Consider the following 17,570-nt stretch of genomic DNA (forward strand, 5'->3'; position numbering starts at 1 on the left):
TACTTTTGTAATATGCTCCTGTAGTCTCATACTTAGGCACCTTCCCGTTTGTCCCACGTAACGCTGCCCACAGAAAAGAGGTGTGCTATTCACTACTCCCTCTGAGCATTTCGACGAAACCTTTTCTGTGAGCAATGTTGCATGAAATTGATTGTCTGCTGACAGGGCTGGTTTTGGCACATAACTGAGATAACTTGATGGGTGCGGGAAAAACGACCGAAACTCCCACCCTTTGGCCTATTTTCTTTAGTTTATGCAAGATAGCGTAATGTATGGGATGACTGCTAGATTCCTGCGAACAGTATCACATAGGTGTAACTAAAGAAAATAGGCCAAAGGACTGCAGTCTTGGTCATTTCTTCCGCGCCCCGCAAGCTATCCAAGTTATGCCCCAAAACCAGCCCTGTCAGCAGACAATCAAAATCATGCAACATTGTGCACAGAAAGGGTTTCATCAAATGCTCAAGAGGAATAGTGTATAGCATACCTCCTTCCTGCAGGCAGCGTTACGTGGGACAAATGGGAAGTTCCCTAAACTTGAGACTACAGGAACATAATCGGAAAGTACAAAACGAGAAAGGAGGTTTCCTTGGAGTCCACTGCTCCCAATGCAAATGTCATCGACTGTTTGAAAAAACAGAAATAATAGCAAGCAGTGTGAAAGAAAACACTAGACTCATCATTGAGGCAGCGGCTATTGCAGAATGCAACAGCATTAACAAGCCATCCCTAAGCACTGACTGTTAAAGAATCTGAATATCTGGGGTCTGTATGCGGGAAGCCACCTTAGGCCTTGGTGCGCTTGTTTATTTGTGATGACCACGTTGACTTGCACGATTGTAACAGATTATGATCAAGTGTGCAAGAGTACATATACACACCTTTTTGTAATGAACACCGGTTGGAAGTTTACGCCTGTCCTTGTCGCCTTTTTAGTGTCCCGTGCCCAGTTTTGCGCAAGTCCTTTCCGCATAGACACTAGAAATTGGCTGACTAGAGGAAGGATTGGTTGAGACTTGGAATGACTGGCTGCTTGCAGAGGCCTTCGGCTTTGCCTGAAAAGTAAGAAACACCAATCAATTAAGACTGTTCAATTATTTACCATCATCATCACTACTGTTACTCAGATAAACAATGATTTCGTATTCACAACTGTCACTACAAGTGCTCTTGTCAAAAGAAATGGTTCAGACTCAGCCATGTTGGTATATATTCATTCGTAGCCTTATAGCATAAAAAGCTTCAGATAGAAAGGACCCAAGTCAATTTATGGTTTGCTTGGATGTCACGTGCACATTATGACATTCGGAGATTACATCTCCCATATTTAGGTAGAGCTGCCATGGCCACATACTGCAGACCATAGCTTTCAACTTTCACTGCTCCATTGCTCCATTAAACAACCTTGCAGATTTTACTGTTTCCCAAAACAATGAAGTACTCTTGAAACAAGCGCAAACCCTGCATGTTGTTTACTTCCGACCCAGAACACGCAAGCCAAAGATATTGTCCAGCTGACAGGCTGGTAGAATAGCAACAATAGCAACAATACAAAAAACCATGCTTGCACCACAACTGTGTCACAACAGCTGTCAGCCCCTTTCGGATATGGTTTGTGTCACGGAAGAAGTATCAATGTGTAATAGTCTTTTTACTCAAGCAGTGAAAATTGAAAGTTACGGTCGTGAATGCATCAACATACCCTTCCCATCTTCATAAAAAGTTATAATATTGCACTGCGTTCACCGAAAAATTTGCCCTTTTTTAAAGAAGCCTGCAATTATGCCTGGACCCCATACATGGCTCTGGCAGGCAGTACTGTTTATTCTGTCCGTTTCTTGACTTGCAATCCCATAACGAAACAAATAATGCAACATATTTTTCCAGATTGCATTGCTTCATGTGAATGTGCTTAATTTGGGAAATTTCCTAAATGAATCAAGCCTCTCCTAAAAAATTTTGAAGTAGAGTAATTCATTAACATGCCTAAACACGAGCACTTCCGTGGATTTTGAGAGCCAATGAGGCCAGAGCTATTTGCTCAAATGTCTACGACTCATGGCAACAGGATGGCCAAATTCCGTGCTGTTAGTAAATGCAAAGAAAAAAAACTTTAGTCAATTTATGCAATGTTTCTCTCCAAAATTTTTCTTCTTTATACCGTAGTGGAGATACTCTGTGGTAATTAGTTGGAATTAATGCTATTGGCCTGCAGTCTGGTACAAAATATTTTTAAAGCCGCAGCGACAACACTATTTCCTTCGGATCTATCCAAAATGCAGATTCGGTAAAATCCAGGGAAAATGCTTCTAACTTAACTAAACTGGTAATTCCATATTGTTTTTTGCAGAGACACCTTTTTTTTTCTTGGAAAACTAAGGTTAATTTCATTGTCGCCAGGCTCGGGCAGCAAAATAAATTTTTATAGTACCTTGCTGGTGAAGCAGCGCACAGACACGGACACAGTGAAGACAAACAGGAATAGACGACACTCGCTGCACTCGCAACTATTTTGTGTCGTCTATTCCTGTTTGTCTTCACTGTGTCCGTGTCTGTGCGCTGCTTCACCAGCAAGGTACTATGATCACTCACCAACTAGCCCAACTTTCCACGTTACTGAAAATAAATTTTTAAATCAAAATTAAAAGTGATCGCCAGGCATGTCCAGTTGAATTCATCTGAACATGCACTACTGTCTGCAGTACACATGTTGCCACTTTAAAGGCCTGCAAGAAGGCACCAGTTATATTTTCTAGGGCAAGAAGGCAATGAAGTATGTTACTTAAGGCAATTAGTCACAATTAGTCACAGGAGTCCTGGATCAGTAGAAGAAAATTTAAAGACTATAAATTGTTTAGAAGACTTAAGTCACATAAAGGTACCATCATTGCATTGTCCTAAAACTAACCTAAGAGACTGAAACCTGACATGATAAAAATGGAGCTTGAGAATGAAGGCTTGCTCAACAAGCAACAGAACGACAAAAAATGATATGCATGATAAATTTTTAAAAACGCGCTGATGAGGACGGTAAAGAACTAGGCACCATGACGAAATTTGTAAATATGCAAGCATAGGATGGAGTCAGTTGGCGCAAGCCATATATATTTACAGATTACTAGGAAAGGCGTTCGTCCCGCAGTGGACATAATGTATGTGATAGCACTGTGCCCCTTCAATTATGCAGTCCCAGACTCTCCGCAAACCACCTGCGGCTTCTGGTCTGGCTTGCATTGACAGAAGGACACATCAGAGTCATGTGATCCCGCTGCCTGGGACTGTCCAAGGTTTTGTTTGAAAGCACCGTGATTGGAAGTCGCTCTCCTGGCTGCTGTTGTCTGCTATTAGCTACTTAAATTAGGGGGTTTTACGTGCCAAATCCCCTTTCTGATTACGAGGCAAGCTGTAGTAGAGGACTCCGGAAATTTCGACCACCTAGGGTTCGTTAACATGCACCTAGATCCAAGTACATGGGTGTTTTCATATTTTGCCCCCATTGATATGCGGCCACCGTGGACGGGATTCAATCCCGTGACCTCGTGCTTTTAGCTTCTTGTAGATAGCGCCCTACCCAGCAAATTCAGTAGCGTGGTCATCAAAATGGTGCAGTCTCAGAGGGCATGTCGCCAACACAACCATAAAGCTTGCATAATGGAATCGCAGCCTGAGCACATTGAACATGTTAACAAAGCTCAGTTTACATCGTGCTCTCGCTCTTCGGGCCCCTTAACCGCTGTATTTAAGCCAGCTCATTCATTTCCTGTAAAATTTAAGCGTCATTGCCACACAAAAATAAGCAAAAACACGGTTGTGCCACATCACTGTTCACCCACAAAGCACAGGCCGATATCCTCAAAGCTCGTGAAACCGTCTACTAAAGGCCTGACGTGTGTCTAGGACAGAGCGCATCTACACTGTCTACTAATCCTGCACATCCAAAAGCAAAATTTCGAATTTGGGTAACAGAAGGAATCAGCACACATGTCAACAGCAATCGGTGAAGCTCTGATTATACAGGTTGTCCCATGTAACTTGAGCCAAACAATAAAAATATGCAAATGTGACGTAGCTCGACAGAACCAAGGTAACAGTTTGCTGTCACTTGGAGATACTTAGATATTTTTCATTCCACCACAATAAATATTTTATCTTCGTTAATTAATCAACTTTTCGAATATTATAATTAGATTAGAAGTGTCCATGAGAAAATTGTAGAGCAACATGAAAAGCTCCCCATACAGCTTTCTGTTGTTCGAGACATGCTGCGTAGAAGTGTTTTTTCGAGAAAGAAGCTTGCGAATACACGCAAAGTGCTGCGAATGGACAGTCACGCAACAATTTAGTGTGTATTTGCAGGCTTCTTTCACGCTAGGAAAAACACTTTTATGTAGCATGTATTAATCATAATATTTGAGAAGTTGATTAATTACAGAATACTAATGATTTAATCTGGCAAAATAAAAAAAAATGAGTATCTCGAAGCGAGGGCAAACAACATTACCTTGGTTCTGTCCATTTACGTGGCATTTGCATATTTTAAATGTTTGGCTCAAGTTACGTGAAACACCCTGTATGCCACGCCAGCTACCAGCATTAAATATCTACATGCAATATGATATGTTTCCTCGTCCACCAGTTTCACTCATCTGAACAGCGAAATCTACCTGTTTACTATGCATATAGCAATGAGCATGACAGATTTCACGAAACACATCAAGAAAAGCAAGCATTTGCACCTGACCACTGTGCTTTGCCTTAAAAAAACACAAGGACTAAGGTTGCAGCAATTAGACCACTAATGAAAACCTCGCATTATGGCACACAAAGCATCGATTTAACGGAAGCGATAGCTGAGTGCATGATATTTTCTGTCTGGAACGCGCAAAGTACACATAAACACACAGCCTCTTTTAAAACATGGCGTCAAGCCCGCATGCATCTTTATAAGACAGCCGCCGTCTGGTAGCTACTTGCATATGTCTGAACAAATATCTGCTGACAGCTCTGAGAGTCCGCAGAGTCTGTGACTTCTGGTAAAACGAATGTGATACTGGCTGCCCTCAGACTGGTGGATGGGGCTTCCTAAGCTGATTGAGAAAATCGAATGCGGGACAGCAGTGCTAAGCAGTCCAGGACTGTCAAGGACTGATAATCGAAGAGGCCCACTAATGCTTTGTGTTCCTATCCTATGTAATCTCTTCATACTGATCAGCTCAAGCTGCATGGCAAAGAAGTCTCTTGTTAGTGCTCTGAAGACAAGCCTCTTGCCCAAACATTGGCTATAGAGACGACCATCGTTCGACAACTGTTGATCTGTTCATAGAAGTGAGAATTCCGCGACAAACTTTTCATTGAAGTAAGCAATATGATGATGAACTTGTTTCACAAAACTTCATAAGTACACCTGACCTTTGACTCACTTTTGCATGTAAGTAAATATTAAGAAATTGTCGCTGCGAACAGTTGTCCCCGACTGCTGTACACTTGTGATAAAAAATTAACCGTATTTGAAAGTTTGTATAATTAGCCAGGAGAGCCACACTTGCTGGATGGCTCATCGTTTAATTTGGAAAAAAATTCAGCAGTGAGCAGCAATTGGATCACTAATGACCTTGAACATCTTTTATAATTATTAATTTGTAAACACCTGTTGTCGAACAGCCCACCTACTGAAGTTTTGAACACATTGTACACAATTATAGCACATACTACACGAAATAAGAACTGTAATAGACCTTACCAAATACAATATTAGTGTGGCGGCAGGTCAAATGGCTCCTTGCAATGCTTGCGCCCTTCCTGGGAGAACAAAAAACGACATTAGGCTTACACTGACAGCACCAAACCACATAATTTAAGTTGAAAACAAGTGCCCCAGAACAAAGGAAGTTCTAATTAGATATGGTCAACCTGCTTAACCATGTCACAGACATTGAATGACAGAATGTACTTTTATGGAGCCTCAACTCCATGAAATACATGCTAATACAAACATGCTAGTACACAGAATCAAATTAGATGCATGAAAATTCTCAGTAAACTTTTATTTCCTAGCAACCACAAGTTGCTCTGTGAAGTGCAGCGAGTGTCTAACCTACACTAAGAAAGTGGAAAATTCGGGATCCTTTCTGGTGAATAACTAACCATATCTCTACCGGTACCCAGCAATACAAAGGTGAATTGTAAGTATTATATTGATTAAAGAAAGAGTTCAGTGCTACCAAGCAAGTACAATAAATAAATTATTTCAAACTCATCTTCATGTCAGGCTAATCAAGTTAATTTTCTTTAGATCACATGAGAGAATGGTTCGAAAAAAATATTGGAATCTGTCAACAATGTTGAAGCAATTTTATGACGGCCTGCAGATAGCAGCTGGTGAAATAAGACCTGGGGCAGGCGGAGAAAAGACCAAGAAGTGTGATAAAACAAAATGGGGCCTGTGCTGTGCAGCTACTAAATGCAGTTTTATTAAATTATGATGTGCAAAACAGCAGATGTAAGAGATGCGAGACCCTCAGGTGGTATTTTGCAATGTTATGGGAAATTGTTTCAAGGAGCATGACTCCTTAACCCTTCGAGGGTCAATGACGTAAATATACCGCATTGCGAAGTACAAAAATGGTCGATGCCGTATATTTACGGCGCTGTCTGTAGGTTTAAAAAGCGCGACAATTTCCTAACCTTGTCTTTTCTGTCATGTGCTGCCATTATGTGGAAATACAGGGAATTTATTTTGCACGCCTCGCTCTCTCAGTTTTCGTTGCATGGTTTGTTTTAGCGCTAGTTTGCTCCTGCGCATCTTTGTACGACCGCTAGCGCATTGGCGTGCGCGCGGGCGGGTGGCGGTTTGGGTTTTGTTTTCGCAGGCCGTTTCGGCTTCTTGCGCTTGCAAAACTGATGGCTATCTCGTTACTAATCGCTCAAAAGGCTACTGATTGTTTCTCGCTCATTTAGTGCTCGCAGGGGTGCGCATAGGAAGGATGCTGCCGTGCATGCGCTTCTGTTGCTCCTTTTCTTTTTTTTTTGAGACTCGCGAAAACTAATTGCATCTGGTTGGCGATAAGATGAAGATTAGTGGAAGTTTGTCACACGTTTTGCTTTTTTGATGGGCACACAACCGCACAGTTTTCTTGAGTGCGTGCACCTACACAGTTCGATTATGCTATGGATGTACTATCATAAGCAATATGAAAGGGAACACAGGAACGCATGGCAAACAGCCTTGAAACAGACTCGGAGCGATACACAGATGGCGCTGTGAAAAATGAAGGGGGAAAGGAGAGCGCTCTTCCACTAACTGTTGGCACTCCCACCATGCTGGCATTTCTACAAAGGAGCAGCTTACGTCATGGATCGTCCGACAGCCGATCGGTGATCGTCGCCAGTGACTTCGATTCACTTTCTTTTCTTTCATTCTCTTTTTTTTTGTTCGTGCAACCGCTTGATAGTACCCCGAGAAAAAGTTTGCCCTGTATTTCAAATCAATTCTTTATTTGAATTGACGCACTCCGTTGTCAGGGGCACCTCGAACAGCGGCGACGCTCGAACCAATGACGACAGAGCAATAGAATAAAGAAAAATTTTTAAAAAGAGAACATTGACAAACTGTCTCTCGTGCGACTGTTGCACGAAGTTTGTTCAGAAAAAATTCACGTCGCACACTGCAGTGGCCCACGCAGAGCAGTCAACTCTGAATTTGTAGCCTCAAGATGCCTCGAGTGCCTCTTAAAGACAGGAAGATATAATAGAAATGTCTAAAAGAGGTTATACGCAGTGCAATATTGCTCTCGTGACAAGCCGCCCATTGAAAATGGTCAACCGGATTATCCAGGCTTACCGAGACGAAGGACGCATAAACGATGCACCACACCGCACACGACCTCGATCAACAACGAACGACTAAGACCTTTGCATCGTGGCTGCCGTCAGCGACAAGCCATTTCAAAGTGCAAAAGACGTTCGAGGTGCTCTTGGCTTGAACAACTTGAGCGACAGCACGGTACGACGAAGGCTTAGAGAAGCAGGACTGCAAAGTTGCATCGCCGCGCAGAAACCTCTGCTCACCGCAGCCAACAAAGCGGCTCGCCTGAGGTTCGCTACTGAACACCGCAGCTGGAGTGAGAGTAGGTAGAAGTATGTAGTTTTCTCTGATGAGTTCACGTTCTCGAGCCGCTGGGACCAACGAAAGAGAGTGTGGTGGACCGCAAACACACACTTTAGTCCACAGAATATACAGGAGGTGGCCGCCAGTGGACACGTGTCTGTGAACGTCTGGGGGGCGATTTCCCACGCAGGCCTAGGCCCACTGGTGAGAATTGATGGGAGGTTCACCAGTGCTGCGTATTGCACTCTGCTCGAGCACCAGATGATCCCCTATGTGTTGAACAGGCCGCACCCGGATGGGTGTTATTTTTTCCAGCAGGACTTGTCTCCCGTTCACACATCGAAGGACGTGGCAGGCCTTTTAGAAGAGTGAGGGGTAATGCAACTTCAGTGGTGTGCGAAGGGTGCCGACATGAACATTATAGAGCACGTTTGGGGCCGTATGAAAGTGAACCTTTCGAAGAGCTCACTAGAACTGGCGAACTCCAACTAACTATGGGAAGCAATAGAACATGAGTGGAAGCCCGCCTTCAGCGTGATACCGCATTCATCGAGGCTGTCTACGCGTCTTTGCCTCAAAAAATGGAGGCCATCGTTAAGCCGACGGTGGCATGACGCATTATTAGGCCACCAACGAACAAAGCAAAGGACGAGGATAAGCTGCGATAACGCTATTGCCTTATCTCATTTGCTTCAATATCTCTTTAATATTCGGCAAGCGCCAATAAACTTATTTTGAACTCAGCCTTAAAGACAATTTTTTCCCGGTTTAGAAGATTTGCCATAAATCGATATCGAAGTCCGGAACAGTGCTATCTTTTGTAATGATTCGACGCAAAAGGTTACCAGTGACGCAATATCGAACAGTGTTATCACTGTCTGCTGGTCATGTGAAATTCCGCACTTTGCAGACGCATGGCGGGAGTGCGAACAGTTGTTAGAACAGCATCCCCCTTTCCACTTTGTTTCTGATGGTGGCCGCTGCGTATCACCAATATAGCTGGGTCTGAGGGTGTTTTCTACGCGTTCCTGTGTTCCCTTAGATATTGCTCACAATAGTATGTATTAGTGTAAGAGCAGGAACATTTGAGTCTTGCAAAGTATTCTCGTGTGCACATTTTCAAAGCCTTGAACTATAACAATGTAACAAATTTTTTACTCTTATAGGTTTATTTCCTTTTTTATTATTGTTACTCATGAATAAAGAGTACATATAGTATACCAATGCAAAATAATTTTTTTCTGGCTTTACGGACACCCTAGAAAAATTACGGTAAATTTTTTTCGAAATAGGTCCCTAAGAATTGGAATCTGCAATAAAAAAAATCGACCCTGGGCGGTCGAATATGGCGAAAAAGATCAACCCTCAAAGGGTTAATTATATTCATGTAATCTTTAGAAACGGATGGCATAAAGGACATACTTGTTGACAGTTTCATAGCGAGTCATGAACACGATGCACGCGGGAGTTAAGCATCTTTAAAGAATGCTCTAGAAACTTGCAAAAAGCAAGTTTCTATAACCTCTCACAACACCGAGCTTCACCTACAAGTGTTGTAACATTTCCTTGCAACGTGCAGCACTGTTTTCCCAGACAGTTTGACTCACTGTGTCACAAGCTCTGGAAACAAAAGTGCATACATAAGTGCTAAACAAGCACATATGATGCCCTACCCCTACTGCACAGACACATTTATCTACACCAACACATGTAGATGGGTTATGTCATCCATCTGGTAGCTTCTGATCATCTTCCAAAGCATGAATCTCATAACTGCAAATTCTATAAGAATGTGACACCGACTGATTACTTGGGGACAACATGAAAAGACAGAAGGCCAAACAACACGAGCGCAGGCTAAGACTTTTGGTTAATTGCGCGCGCGCGTGCACGCACACACATACACGCACACACACACACAAAAAAACAAATATTAGGCCTATTTGTCCTGCCTAGTTGCAGCTGCAGGACAGCGGGATGTTGTAAACAACCACACAGTTGAACTGCTGCATGTGCCTCTTGCTACACTTTGCGTCAAGGCCTGGTATGATTCACCTTTTTGAACCCAGATTTTGAGACTATGGCTGACCTCTTGAATGTGATCTAACAGTGGTCACACCACTGTAGGCCAATGTTAGACCTAGGTATAGAAGTTCTCCTCGCCTTGTTGAGGATGCTATTTCGTGCTTCTGTGACAGAGCTTCACAGCCGAACAGTGCGCTGATGCGAAAGGCAGAATTCCCTCCTTAAAAGACGGGGCATAGATGCAGTGCACATGACACTCACCAAAGAAAACAATGAGGTCAAGAAATGGAAGATCACTGTCTAGTGGTAGTTTTCCAGTAGAACACGTTGTGGGGCCACTTGGTGAAGGGCTTTCAGAAGATGAAGCGCCAACAGAGACAACACAGTAAGAAAGAACAAAGACAGGACAAGGTGCTACTTGCAACTGTTTATTGAGGTCAAAAGCAACTGAATATATAGCCATGGGGAGAAGGGGAAGAAAAAAACAGAAGCATTGCTTGTGTGAAGGTGCACGCGCGAGAACACAGAAGATGAAGGGAATCATAAGATTAGCCAAAATCTAAAACTGATCTAAAAACATGCATTCATTTGTGTAAATATTCAGACACAGGCATGCTGACACAGGCATCCCCTCTATTCTTAATCTGGTTGGCCTCCAACAGTTCACGTGCCACAGTGTATTTGCTTTTAAGCACGATCGTTGTATCCTGAAGCCTTGCTTCACATACTTGCTTATTCTCATTCCTGCAGGCCTTGCAATGAAGTGGTAAGTTTGAGCCATAACTATTTTTCAGCGAAAGCTTGTGCTCCCACAGGTGTTCGCCGATACATCAGCCAGTTTGTCTGATATACTCTTTCCCACACTTCCACGGTATACGACCGCTTCTTCACACTTCACAAAAGGATTTGTATGTTAAATAGAACACTCTACTTTTAGAGTCATGAGATCCAATCAGGCGGCACGAAGTAGCAAGCTTTCGGGACACAGCAAAAACTACAGGAATTTCATATTTAGCGGCGACGTGTTTAAGATTACGCGCCACTTCGTGAGAATATGGTATCACCACTGGATACGGCAGAAATTCCTTGCGGGCACAAGGTCGGTATACCGACCCTGCAATTAATTGTTGCAGTATAAGACTATGCACTCCAAGACTGTTAAACGTGCGATTGCCGCTATGTGCCTTGAATTTACCCTTAAAGAATTGTGCTGTCATAAGGCACACAAAACCTTTGATGAACAGATTTTGAAGTTGAAGAAAGCTGCCTTTCCTTGTTTGGTTTTGAGCAAAGTTTCAGAGGCGTTGTTGAAAAAGGTGCAAAAAGAAAGAAACTGAAGCAGTGAAGAAGGCCAAACATTGGAAAAGAAAGCGAAACCAGTGGTGATACCGTATTCTCACAAAGCAGCGCATAATATTAAACATGTCATCGTGAAATACAAAATTCCTGTGGTTTCTTCCGAGCCCCAAAAACTTGCTACTTTGTGCCCTCTGATTGGATATGATGACTAAGAAAGTAGAGTGTTCTAGTAAACACACAAACCCTTTTGTGAAGTACAGAGAAGGGGTCGTATACTGCATACCGCTGAAGTGTGGGAAGGAGTAAACTGGCCAAACTGGCCAATGTATTAATGAACGCCTGCAGGAGCACAAGCTTTCACTCAAAAATGGTTATGGCTCAAACTTGCTGCTTCATTGCAAGGCAGGTGAGAATAAGAATAAGCAAGTACGTGAAGCAAGGCTTCCTGATACAACAAACATGTTTAAAAGCAATGACACTTTGGCACGGGAACTTTTGGAGACCAGCCAGACTAAGAAAAGAGGGAACGCCTGTGTCGACACCCCGTCTCCGACTATTTACAGAAACGAACGCATGTTTTTAGATAAATTTTTGATTTTGGTTAATCTTCTGATTCCCTTCATATACACCTTCCATATTTTTGCACATGCGCACTCACATAATCAGTGCTTCTTTTTTTTTTCTTCCCCCTCTCCCCATGGCTATATATTCAGTGCTTTTGACCTCAATAAACAGTTGCAAGTAGCACCTTGTCCTGTCTTTGTTCTTTCTGACTGTGCTGTCTCTGTTGGCACTTCATCTATTGAAATGTAGTTTTCCCCCTTCCATGAGCTCATCTAGCACTGTAGAGAAGACAGAAAACAAATCACTCAACCCATTTAGTAGCCTTACTTCACGTCATATAGGGTAGGAAGTTTCCAATGAAGCAGAATACCTCTACTACGCTGGTTCTTACAGCAGCTAGTGTTTACGACTAGCTGACAATGTTCTCGGCAGCGAAAAGTCGCAATTAAAGTGGTTGAGCAACTTTTTAATGTCTCCTACAAAGTGCCACACATGTTCAAGTAAGCAAAACTACTACTGAAAGGCAAGCTCCACTATCTGGGCCTGAAGATTTTTTGTGGTGAGCATCGAGCTGGAGCTATTCCCTGCACTCAAAGGTGTTTTCAACTTTTCTGTTGGTGCACCTGAACACTGAAGCATGTTGTTGATACAGGAACATCAGAGAGCACATTTAACCTTTGGTACCACCCCGACGTGAAGGGGAGCTTCCATAACCAAGTACAATGTTTGCTTTTAACAGTGCGTTTGCATTGCCTTTTAGCATGCATTGCCAAGAAGCATTTAATGGAGTTGAACATAGTTGACGTCTCAGGTCAGACAACTTCGAGAAAGCCAAGGCCTATGACTGTTATGCAATCTGTACACAAAGGCAACCATCAATTCAAGCAAATTGCTCAGAGAGTTGAAACTACCTCTTTATTTTCAGTGCCAAGCAATCTGGGCACGTACAAAATGTTAACCGGACCAGGGCAACACGTAAAGTTTACATAAAAAAGTATGTGCTGGAGTTCATAGGTACTACGGTTGGTTCTATTTACAATATCCCACTGTCCTGCAGCCGCAATTATGTAGGACAAACCGGCCGACGACTCAAGGATTATCTTACAAAACATGCACAGACCCTTGACACAACATGGGGGAGCAACATAGCTATTGATGCTGCTTTGTGCAGTTGTACACCAAATTTTTAGCAGTGAAGTATCTTCATGACACATTTTCATAGCAGACATAACTTTCAGAATAGCTCCCACTATGCTAGCGTGCCATCATTTAACCTGCTTGGCATATTGAAGTATTCAGATCAACCTGCCGAACGTTCTGAATTGGCTGCTTGGTGCATGTTTAGAAGGGAACCGAACAGGGCTACAGACAGGACAAAGGGAATGTGTTGCTGTGTACAACGCTGTCACTTCATACTGGCAGTACCACTGTTTGTTCCCTTTTAAATATTCATATCTTTTGGTCGCCTGACCACGCAACGCAGCTGCGAGCTCAGGCTATAATTTTACATTGTTACATTGCCTTCCAATGTTGCACTTAATTACATCATCGCATACTCACCTGTTATAGTTAGCTCGACACTAGCTCACAGTGAGCTTATTCGTGGCTAATCTTAGTTACCATGGAGCCCATGCATGACAGTGCTAACGATCAGTGTGCAGTGTTGTTGCATACTCATTAAGCCAACACTAGACAAACAGTTATTTTATTGGTGCATGTTTTATCTGTTGCCTCAAATCTTTAACTCTGGCGCTATAAGTGTTTTTTAAACACCACTCATATGTGCAACCAAGTCAGCGACGAAACAATATCCCTTTCAAGTCGACGTGCTCATACTGAACCAATTTGTTGCCACAGGAAAACAAATCATCAATTATTCTTGAATGCATCTGCAAAAATTACTCTACTTGCATAGGCCTCGTCATTCCACCAACATTTGCAGTCACTGTCTATTAAGACTGCATATGCAAGACAGATATACAATAGAATGGCACAGCTTACCAGAACAAAGAGCACCACTAGACAGACTGCTGTGGCACACTTTCTCAGGGCCGCTGGCTGAGAAACTGAGCACAAACCGGCACACAGACATCCTTCACTGGTGCAATAGCTGCAATTGAAGCAAATATTATCATGTATTTTCAGACCGGTCGTCCACAGTAAAGCAAAAACATTTTCATATACAAATACTCTTGCACATAAGCTTGTCACCGAATTACCGATTGCTGTGGTATTGTTTGGTGTCTTCAATTGTATCGTTCAACTCATTTAAAAAAAGACTTCATGAAGCACCTTCTATTCGGCAAAGCAGCAGACATTTTGCTCTACATAACTCACAACATGTATTTTAGAATAATTATTGTACTGATGCCTATATGCTGAAAATTAGTCTACGCAACTAGAGACAGTCAGTATTAGAACCAGCCTTTAACATCAGTGTTGACACATCTTTTGATTTTTTTATACCAGTTTGGAACATTTGTAATTTTGGTTGTCCATTACACACTTTTGGGCACCACTATTCTGTGTCAAGGTTACCTTAAAATTACTTATCACATGCACTTGCTTTACAATAACGGCCGCAGATAGGCAAAATTTACGTGGCAATCCACTCCCAGATTACGTTAAATGCTGACGTATTGCGTCAGAACGTTGATAGTCAGCCTGGTAGCTGTCTGAAGTAAAAACAAAACAAAAACAAGAATTCGCGAATAATCTGATGCCGATTACCAGCTAGCAAAATAATCAATTTCTTCTCCAGCGACCCTTAATGGGTATCACGCGGACACTTTCAAGTGCGATCGCGCACGATTGCTCGGGCTCGATCCCAAAGTGTTCCAAGGCACCGTGTTACACCAGTGTTACGTAACACTGCAGATCGCACGAGGTTACGGCAGCAAACACGCTACACCGTCCATTCATTGTGATGTAGGGGCATCGCATGCAACATGCTCTATGAGGTCTTCATACACAAGCAGACTTTCAATTCCAGAAGCAGTCTTATGAACACAGCGATTATGCACGCCAAGCACACTGCGTCCTAAGCTTAAGGAAAAATAGAATTTCGCTGTGATGCAATGCGTTGCCGAATACGGCTAATATAGTGTTACACCGCACCGTGAGAGATTGATAAGGGCAACAGTAACTTCACTTTATTTTGGAATGCCAAGAACACATCACAACACATTGTAAAACTGGAATGCCAATGTCAGTAAACCAGCTGCCACATACAGCCGATAACGAACTGCTACAGACGACATCGTCGCTGATGTTGCCTACGCGCCTCAATGTACTCTATATGCAATCAGCACAACAAACGCTACACCATTTATCACAGTCTCGCAATGCCGCGGCTTTATCAATCCTCATGGCCAAGCGGGAATGTCGTTACAGGGCATTGACAGGGCATGCTCACACAACACAGTTGAGCCCGTCACCGGCCATCGCGGTGCATTTCGCACGCGCGACGTGCACCAACAACAAAAAAGGACACTTAAATCACTTACTTGCGTAGCACTCCATCGTCGATTCCTTCTTATTCTCTCAGTGAAATCCCAAATGCAACAGGTATACCACCACCGCACACCGCCATTTCCAGCCGCTGTCCACTCTGTACTGTTGAGGCGGAGAAATGCAACCCGTCGTGTAGAAGCGATGAAGAGTGGTAAGCAGCGCCACCGCTGAAACCTCTCCCGTTTGTGCGTGCGTACTACGATTCGCCTATGAATAATGTTCAAGCAGCGTTACCTATAGTGATATTATGTAACTGCTGGTAAACGTGGGCGGTGTCTTTTCTTTATATTCGTTGCGTGTTGATTTTTCGCTCTTAACATGCTCAGTTGCCCTCCTCATGAAATTACGGACGGTTCTCCGTATTTCAAAAAACAGAGCTCACGTCCGTTTTTTTACGTAGAATTCCGCCGTTTTTCATGAAACTGAACGGTCTACGTAATTTTTACGGCAGGTTTGACCGTAAAATTACGGAAATTTTTTACAGTGTAGTGCTGAAAGACGCAGGGCTAGACCATCACGAGCGCAACATACCACACACATCTCAGCGTTGTGTCCTAAGTCCCTCTCGTTTTGTAGCCATGGTCAGAATTTTTCAATTCTGCAATAAGCACAAATTAGCAAAATTCTCCTGATAACGTCAGAATTTGGAAATTTTCGATTAGACCTCTGTATTCACGTGTTACTGTACGCTGACTTCACCTTTACGGGAGCTGCGGACCAAGCAAGCTGTTCTGCGAGCCGTGTCATGACCCCGGCCTTTTTCGCTCTGGGAAAGGAACTGGCAGTTTGGTAATTCAAGCTCTGTATTTTAGTTGTGCACGGCAGTAGGTTGGTTGGGTTGAAAGGAGGGTCGTAAAGTACCATCATCCCCGTCAATGAAATAAATCATGATGGCGGCAATGAACTTCCTTTGAATTTTCAGAAGAATAATAAAAAGAACGGCCAGGACTTGATTCGTTCTTCGGTTCCCATAACTCTATGCTGGGAACAGCAGTTCTGAGAAATCCCTGGCCATACGGCTCTCTATCCTGGGGCGCAATCGGGGCGATTCGTGCGACATACTGCACATAACTTTAGCCGGCGCGAAGTCTTTTTAGAGCGCAACTCCTACGCGCGCGTTTCGTGTTGAGCGTCGGTGTACCTCGGCGTCCCTCGGCATCCCTCGTAACTGACCGAACGAGCACAGCGAAAGATGAAAGAGCGAACGCGGAGCGCAGCGGATGATGAAAGACAGCGATAACGAAGAGAGCGCGAGGAGGAAAGCGGAGGAGAGTGCAGTGTAACCATGAGAAGGAACGCGGAGCAGGAGGGTATGACGAAAGCGTGAGAAGAAAAGCTTAGCACGAAGCAAGACGGGCTCTGCGGTGACGCTGACTTCGAAATGGTGCCAGAGCAACCCGTGTCAGACATATGAAAACAAAGCACTGCATGAGCAGAGGTGTGTTTGCGGCGGCTATTGTGAATCGCGCCCATGCGTCACCCATGCGCTGCCTCTCGGAATATCCAGATTAGTGATGCAGTCGCGGCACACTTCGCTCCGTTTGCAGCGCGCCGCACGAGACAGATTGTCCGCGCCAGCCAATACATCGCAAAATGAAAACCCGTTTAGAGCTGCACTCAAATTTCCTATTAAAGGGACCCTGAAACGCTTTTGACGATTTTCTACAAACGTACTGAGTCGTTAGAGTAGGTCCTTCTGATCATTAATTGACACATCTAAGTGCTCTGCGTAAAGCGTGTAATTTATTATAGGGTTTTAAAAATGCAAATCGCTGCCGATCGCAGCGCACCGCTCGGCGGAATTTTAAGCCGCCCCTACCCATATGACCGAAATCACCCATAGGACGTCAGTGGGGCGAGCTATCCGATTGGCTGACCAGGGTGCGTGATCGATAATTTTTCCAACTTTACGGTAAACAAACGATCTTCGTAGTAGTTGGAATGTTAGTTAATTTGTTTTTATAAAGAGAAAGTAGCAGAAAGAGAATGCACAAGAACAATTTTTCAGTACACTTAAGCACTTCCGGCACACACTTCCGGCTCTCAGTGTCGTCTGCTTGTG

The 17,570-nt window shown here is 43.5% G+C and overlaps 1 long non-coding RNA gene across 1 annotated transcript; it reads right to left on the reverse strand.

Annotated features, from left to right (window-relative positions):
• Window positions 1-229: 229 nt before the first annotated feature.
• LOC139052021 (uncharacterized) lies at window positions 230-15,593 on the reverse strand. The gene is made up of 4 exons (XR_011509658.1): window positions 15,502-15,593; window positions 13,997-14,105; window positions 5,741-5,799; window positions 230-1,055 (listed from the first exon to the last, which is right to left on the reverse strand). It is a non-coding gene; the product is annotated as an uncharacterized lncRNA (long non-coding RNA).
• Window positions 15,594-17,570: the final 1,977 nt, after the last annotated feature.

Source organism: Dermacentor albipictus, unplaced genomic scaffold (assembly GCF_038994185.2).
Source record: "Dermacentor albipictus isolate Rhodes 1998 colony unplaced genomic scaffold, USDA_Dalb.pri_finalv2 scaffold_17, whole genome shotgun sequence".
NCBI lineage: Eukaryota > Metazoa > Arthropoda > Arachnida > Ixodida > Ixodidae > Dermacentor > Dermacentor albipictus.